Genomic DNA, 8,198 nt, shown 5'->3' with positions numbered 1-8,198 from the left:
TGGACGGCCCCGTTAGCGTCTGGTGCCGGTAGCCTACTGGTGAGTCACAATGTTTACACAAGACACAAGTAGGCAATTCTTTTGATGGGGAGCGTATTCAGTCTGGGCATGTCCCTGCAGGTAGCGGTTCTACAGGGGATATGTCAGTCACGAGTGGGGTTTTGTGCAATTTGTTAGATGGGTTGCGCCACTTGTTAGCTTCTGTTGATAGTTCTCGTGGGTCACAGCTAGCGGGTCCCTTAGGAGCGTGGCCAGCGCAGGGACAAATAGACGTGGGATCTCGTAGGGGGAGTACGGCTAGTGTTGAGACAGGCACGTCGCCTTTTAATGCATTAGATGCCTGGGTCCAGACAGAATAGGTAGACAGGGCTAATAAGCCCTTGCCAGTTTCAGATACAGCAAAGGGGAGCATGTACATTTGCTTTGATGGACTGTTGGGGGCACACTTAAAGCCTGAATTACGGGAGAAGATTTGGAAAAGGGAGAATCTGGATATTTTTACTTTACTGCCCTTGGAACATTTCAGTGTAAAGCGGTGGGAGAAGGGCAAGGAACATCGTAAGGAGGAGGATGAGGAGAGAAGGTATCAGCTGATTCCGCGCACGTTTGGGAATCGACTTCAGGCCTTTTCCATTATGGCTAGTGTGGTGGGGGAAAAATATCCGGAACAATGTTCCGGCTTATTTTGTTACCTGGATTCTATTTGAGAGGCTTATAGAACTTATGAGGAAACTGCTTGGCTTAAATATGACGAGCAGTTTCACCAGCGTATCGCAGTTCAGTCATCCTTGCGGTGGGATCATAAGGACATAAGCTTTTGGATGTGCCTTATGACTACACAAAAAGGGGCTGGTCAAGGGAGTCGTGTAGAAGCGGCGGGTTTGTATAGAACCTTTCAGTCCTCACCTGGCGGGTCTAGATCAATGGGTTCGTCAGGAAGTCTTAAAAAAGGGGTCTGCTGGCTCTACAACTAGAGCACATGTAAATGGGGAACTAATTGTGTCTATATACACGAATGTGCTGGATGTGGGGGTAGTAACCACCCCATCTTCCTGTGTTTTTAGCGCGCACGCGGAGGTACGACAAAGCCCGGGGACGGTACTGCGAAAGGGTGTAAGTCCAGTGAAACTCAATGCCATGATGCCTTGGCTAAAGATGTACCCCGGCAGTGAGAAGGCACAGCTGTTATTGAACGGTTTCGGGGACAGATTTAGTTTTCCCCTGGGGTGGGTGTTTTGATGGCTGATAATCTGCGTTCGGTGTGTGATCATCCAGACGTGGTGCAGGACAAGTTAAAGAAAGAAGTTTTATTGGGTAGAATGTTAGGCCCTTTTTCTAATGTCCCTATTTCGAATTTGCATCTTTCCCTGCTGGGGGTTGTCCCCAAGAAGGAGGCAGGCAAATTTTGGCTTATGCATCATCTGTCTTATCCAAAGTGTTCTTCGGTGAATGATGATATTGATGAGTCTTTGTCGCAGGTTTCGTATATGTCGTTCGATGAGACGGTTCGTCTGGTTAGAACGACAGGGTGAGGGGCGCTGATGGCTAAGGAGGATGTGGAGTCTGCATTTCGGCTTTTGCCAGTGCACCCGGAATCCATGCACTTGCTGGGGTGCTCGTTTCATGGTCTTTTTTATATTGATAGGTGCCTCCCTATGGGATGCTATATTTCTTGTGCCTATTTCGAAGCCTTCAGCACGTTTTGGAGTGGGTGGTCCGTGAACGAGCTGGCTCTAAAGCAGTTATTCATTATTTTGATGACTTATTTTGTGTGGGCCCAGCGGCTCGGCCGTCGTGTGCAATATTGTTGCAGGCGGTAGTGGTTTGCTGACTTTGGGGTTCCGTTGGCGTTAGAGAAAACTGAGGGACCAACCGCTATGCTCTGTTTCTTGAGAATTGAAATTGATTCCCAAGCTATGGAATGTAGGTTACCTGATGCAAAACGAATCGATCTGCGGGCAACGGTGCAGGATTCTCTGGTGAAAACAAAAATCACCCTGCAGCTCTTGCAATCTCTTTTAGGTAAACTCAATTTCGCCTGTAGAGTTATGCCCATGGACCATGTTTTCTGTAGGCATTCAGCACAAGCTGCTGGTATTCGATGACCCCCACCATTTGATTCGCCTTGGCCGAGGGCATAAGGCGGATTTAAAGGTTTGGGAATCGTTTTTGGTGGAATATAACGGCAAATAGTTGTAGATTGTGGCGGGAGTTTAAAATATGGAGTTGCAATTGTACACGGACGCTTCTGGTTCTATCGGTTTTGGGGCATTTTTTCAAGCACAATGGTGTGTTGGTACTTGGCCACAGGAGTGGAGTGAGCGTGGTTTGACGGGCAATCTGTGTTTTCTGGAGTTATTTCCCATTCTAGTGGCGGTAGAGATTTGGGGAAAACGTTTGTCCAGTCGGTCAGTAGTTTTTCATTGTGATAACTAGTCAGTCGTGCTCGCTATTAATAGTTTCACCGCCCACTCTCCCCCCTCCCCCCCCCCGGTGATCACATTGTTACGTCAGTTGGTCCTTCTGTGTTTGAGATGGAACATTCTATTTAGGGCTCATCATGTTCCTGGTATTTCCAATAACAATGCGGATTATTTATCTCGATTGCAGTGGGATCGTTTCCGTTTGCTAGCTCTGGAGGCAGAGCGGGATCCAGTTTCTCTCCCCGAACATCTTCGGAGGGTGGTGTCAATAGTCTGATATTGTGGGTGAAGCGTTCGCTGGCCCCTACTACATGGGATGTATATGCCAAGATATGGATGAGATGGTTCCAGCTAAAGGATTCTTGTCATAATCAGGTGGTCTTTTTAGTGCTTTAGAGGGGATGTTTTGTTTTCTGTTATCTCTTATGGAGAGTGGGTCTTCAGCTTCCTGAGTTGTTAAGTCGGTGGAGGCACTTTCCTTTTTATTTAAGTTGATTGGTTGTACGGATGTTACTAAAGATTTCTTGATTAGGCAGGCTCTGCAGGGTTTTCAGAAAGGGCATATAGGGCAGGATAAGCGGAGGCCGGTGTCTTTCGCATTGTTGGAGGACCTTTTTTCTCAGATGCGCGGGATATCCCATTCAGAGGTTGTTGTTTCAATTGGCTTTCTCTTGGGCTTTCTATGGGGCCTTTCAGGTTGGAGAATTAGATAGTCCCTCCAGACGGGTGCAGGGCGGTATTCAAGTAACAGATATTGTTTTTCGGGATAGTGTGTTGAGAATAATGCTGTACCATTCCAAAACTGACAGGAAGGGAAAAGGTTTTGAAATTTGTTTGACTAAGATTCATGATGGGGAATCGTGTCCGGTGGGCTGTTTTCTGAGTTTCATGGCGGTGCGTTCTCAGGGTTATTCCGCTTTGCTGGTGCATGCGAATGGTTCAGCGTTGTCCAGATATGAATTCATTGCTGTCTTTAAGAAATGCGTACAAGGCTTGGGCCTTTCACATCTGGATTACAACTCTCATGCTTTTAGGATTGGAGCCGCTACTGAGGCTTCTTGTTTTGGGCTTGACGCTGCATCAGCCACTTTCGTTCCTATGTGAGGCCGCATTTGTTCGAATGTTGATTTCTTTATCTTGGGGTTATTTTGGTTGGGTGGTCACTTATGTCATGGTTGTTTGATTTTCCTTTACTTTCAGGTTCTGAAACATGTGTGGTCTAGATTATTTGCCATTCCTATATTTACTGGGCTGCAAGGCGTGCCTGTGTGCGCCCGACAGGTAGGTATTTGGGTTTACATAAGGATGAGGTGGAGATACACTGGTTTGGAGTTTGTGGCCTGACCTGGGATCAGGTAAGGCCATTGTTTCAGGATGCGGTTAGATCCTGTGGTCCCCCTGGTATTTTGATAGTTCGTGCAGAGGGTAATGACATTGGGAACTATCTCATGCGGAATCTTATTAAAAACATAAAGAGGGACTTCTTATGTTTTTTAGATGCACATTCTGGGCTTCTGATTATTTGGTCTGAAATCATACAGCGGGTAAAATGGCGCGATGCGCTGTCATCGCTGAATAGGACTAGGGTTAAGATTAATAAGTCGGTGGCCAACTTTGTCCAGTTGAACGGCGGGTTAGTAGTTTGTCAACGACTGTTGGAGGATCGTGGATGTTACATTGGTAAGTACGGGGGTTCACTTGACAGACGTGGGCCTGGATGTTTTTAAATGTGGGCTGAAGGAAAGCCTGGAGTTGGGTGTTCAGGTGTGGTGGCGTATGAAAACTTAAAGAGTCAAGTTTTCATGCTGTGGCGGGTTCTCGGCAACAGTATCTTTTATTTTTATTTATTGCTGTTTTAGACACAATATATTGTATTGTTTTTTATTTTAAAGCTATGGATTTAGGCTTCTCTAAGGGGCGGACCCTGGGAAGCGTGGTACGGAGTGGAGTTATAGCATACCCGTGATGATGCCACTGTAGCTTATATGGTCACAGCTAGTGGTGTAAGGGTATTGCTTTATTTATGTTTGACGGTTGTCAAGGACTTAGCCACAAAAATGTTAATATATTAATTGTGTATATAATATGTTTATACTTGTTTTTGTATATTTTTCAGGTTCTGTAAAAGACAACATTTAATAAATCTGTGACAAGCACCTTCCAATTGTATTTGTGTCCTCGTATATTTATCAGATAGGAGGGTGTTTGTGTGGCCCCTTGTCGTCCTTGTACCTTCATGTCCGTTACATGTGAAGTACTTGTTCTGATTGATGGAGCATTTCCTGCGGGTCAGAACTGTATTTGTTTTGTTTGTTATAGTTCATCTTTTTATATGTGACCAACGTCTGAGAGTAACTTGAAGCTCCTTGGCCCCAATCCAAAATCTATAATAGGAACCCCGACCTACCATGTGCCACTTATAATACTGGGGTCTTCTTATGTGGCCCCTCTCAGGCACCAGGACCCAAGTACGACTCTTACCTCTGCATCACCCTATATATATATATGACCAACTTAAAGGATGACTCCTAGCAAAACACGCTGACTTTCATGTAGTAAGTCCGGTATTTTCTTATGCCATTCTAAGTAAAGGAGCCAGTTGGAGCGATTTGCACCAAAATGGTTAAAAGTGATACAGGAGGTAGCATAAAAAAAACAAAAAACGTTTTGGGAGTGGATCATCACATGGCCGGTTAGCTCAGTTGGTTAGAGCGTGGTGCTAATAACGCCAAGGTTGCGGGTTCGATCCCCGTACTGGCCAGTTCCTTTTTCCACTTATTTTACAAGTGAAATCTATGAAAATGTAAAAATAAGTGGAAAAAGGAACTGGCCAGTACGGGGATCGATTAGATTCTAATTTATAACATTTCCATGTGCTGGTCACTAGAGGGAGCAATTGCCAAAATTGCAGCATGGTCACTGTCATGGGGTTCGTTAGGTTAATGCACGATCAACAGAGCCAGTGACGACAGGGCAGGGCAACTTCAACAGGGTTACTGCATCCAAAGTTCACAGAACAAGTCACGTTCAATGCAGGAACAGCACACAGTCCACAAAATAAGGTGATCACAGGAACACCTTCAGAGCGCTGGCCTCAGCTTCAGCTCTCCTGAAGGTCTAAATCCAGAAGATCTCCATCCTCCCCAGGACAAGCCCTTATATACCCGTCAGGGGGAGTAACATCTTGGCAGTTTCTAGTCACCATCATTATAATGACTTTAGTTTGTGTCTCTACTGTCTGTAAGTGAGTTGTGGTCCTTTGTGCTATTATGTGTATTGCCACAGCCAGGATGAGGACACAATGGGGAAGATAATTGGATCACCTTTGTTTGCTGGTCTGCACCTGAGCTGAATATAACTGTGGTGTCTCCTGATGACCCCCTGTGGATCCCGGACAATGAGAAGACTTTATGTCTTGTGGACTTCACCTCTGACTCGTCTGATTGTCCATAGGCTGGAGACATGACATGTGGTACTTGATTAGAGAGTCATCCCTCTCTGCTGAGGACTCACAATAAACAACACATAATGCACCATCACAGTCACTGTGGTAAAGCAACCTCATTGCTTTATGCTACAAATTTGGGGTAGACACACTCGCTCTAGTGTCCTCACACAACCCCCCCCCCCTCCCTTATCCTGGCTAGTGCAAGGAGAAGGAGGGGTTTGAATCTTCAAACCTCCTACACTATTTACTGCCATTTTCTGAGCGAATGCACAGTGTAGGAGGATTAGAAACAGTGCTCAGCAGACAGTATCACACGAACATAATACACACATCACATACACAAAGATAAATTACCTGCTCCTGCTGCCGCCTCCGCTCCTATTTCTTGCGCCTTCGCTTCCTTGAACACATGGCCGGAAGCCGCGGCCGGAAGTAGTCATCTTACTGTCTGGCCGCGGCTTCCAGTCCACATGAAAATGGCGCCGGATTTAGCTCGGCTGAAGACCTTCCTTTTGGTCTGTGTGGGAGCGACGCATGCGCCGTTCCCACACAGACGGAGTACGCTGCAGTGAATGGAACGGCTCCTGTTCGCATTCTCTATGGGGTTGTATGTGCCATATCTCTGTATGTGACATTAATCGACACATACAGAGATGAAAAAAAAAATGGCAGCCCCCATACGGAAGTCAAAGTAAGAAAAAAGTAAAAAGTAGAACACAAGAACACAAATAAGTAAAATTTATTTTAATAACACACTAAAAGCAATTTGATAAAAAATAAAAATTTCATTACACCTACCCTTTAACATCTCCGTCAGAGGAATCGATGAACGGAAAGCCGAACGCAAATTATCGCTGTAACCCCTTCCCGCAAACCGCAGTACAGCTACGTCGCGGTGATGGTGCGGGCTCAGAAGCGGAGTCCTTTATTATTGGAAAAAACTTTCAAAAATTAAGAAACTATACATAATTGGTATCGCCACATCCGTAACGACCCAAACTATAAAACTATTATGTCATTTATCCCGCATGGTGAACGCCGTAAAAAAAAAAGAAAAAAATATGAAAAACAACGGCAAAATCTTTGTTTTTAGGTCACATCTCATCCCAAAACATGGTATAAAAAGTGATCAAAATGTCACATTTACTTCAAAATAATACCAATAAAAAAAATCCCTGACACAGCTTTGTCCACGCATAAATAAAAAAGTTATGGGTCCCAGAATATGGTGACGCAGAAAACAAATTATTTAACAAAAAAGTGTTTTTATAGTGAAAAAGCTGCAATACATAAAAAAAATTATAATTTTGGTATCGCCGTAATCGTATTTGAGTCACAGAGTAAAGTTAACATGTAATTTATGGCGCGCGGTGAATGCCGAATAAAAACCCGATAAAATCATTTTTCCAAAATTGCTCGTTTTTGGTAATTTCCTATTCCAAAAAGTTAAATAGAAAGTGATCAAAAAGTCATGTGTCCCAAAATTATACTAATTAAATCTACAGCTTGTCTCACAAAATTGTATCATGTAGAATATCCTACCTTTGTATTGTCCCTCGTGCACTAATCGTGAATGAGAATAAGGAAAAATGCTCCCACTAATGTCCGTTACATGTGAAGTACTTGTTCTGGTTGATGAAGCATTTCCTGCGGGGCAGAACTGTATTTGTTCTGTTTGTTATAGTTCCTCTTTATATATGTGACCAACTTGAAGCTCCTTGGCCCCAATGCAAAATCTATAATAGGACCCCCGACCTACCATGTGCCACTTATAATACTGGGGTCTTCTTATGTGGCCCCTCTCAGGCACCAGGACCCAAGCACGACTCTTACCTCTGCATCACCCTATAGATATGAGCAACTTAAAGGGACACTCTTGGCAAAACACGCTGGCCTTCATGTAGTAAGTCCGGTGTTTTTTTACGCCATTCTAAGTTAATGAGTCAGTTGGAGCGATTTGCACCAAAACTATTAAAAGAGATACAGGTGGTACCATAAAAAATAAAAACATTGTGGAAGGGCATTGTCACGTGGCCGGTTAGCTCAGTTGGTTAGAGCGTGGTGCTAATAACGCCAAGGTCGCGGGTTCGATCCCCGTATTGGCCACTTTCCTTTTTGACTTATTTACAAGTGAAATCTATGAAAATCTATTGTGTTTTAGGTCAATTTATTTTTTTTATCTTGAAAAGGTTTTATTTTAATTTACGAAAACATCAATTGTTATCCATATACATAATGGTCAGACCGTCTGATAGGAACATGGATAAAAATGATCATCGGTAGTTCTGTCACCGTTATCCCCACAGATCATGTATTTGATTCATAGC

At 44.1% G+C, this 8,198-nt stretch overlaps 2 non-coding genes across 2 annotated transcripts; both read left to right on the top strand.

Annotated features, from left to right (window-relative positions):
• The first annotated feature begins 5,110 nt into the window (after positions 1-5,110).
• On the top strand, positions 5,111-5,184 carry TRNAI-AAU (transfer RNA isoleucine (anticodon AAU)). Its single transcript has one exon. It is a non-coding gene; the product is annotated as a tRNA-Ile (tRNA).
• A 2,719-nt stretch (positions 5,185-7,903) lies between these two features.
• TRNAI-AAU (transfer RNA isoleucine (anticodon AAU)) lies at positions 7,904-7,977 on the top strand. The gene has a single exon. It is a non-coding gene; the product is annotated as a tRNA-Ile (tRNA).
• Positions 7,978-8,198: the final 221 nt, after the last annotated feature.

The sequence above is a fragment of the Rhinoderma darwinii genome, chromosome 3 (assembly GCF_050947455.1).
Source record: "Rhinoderma darwinii isolate aRhiDar2 chromosome 3, aRhiDar2.hap1, whole genome shotgun sequence".
NCBI lineage: Eukaryota > Metazoa > Chordata > Amphibia > Anura > Rhinodermatidae > Rhinoderma > Rhinoderma darwinii.
The sequence above is the reverse complement of the archived record's forward strand: the minus strand, read 5'-3'. Positions and strand labels throughout refer to the sequence as shown.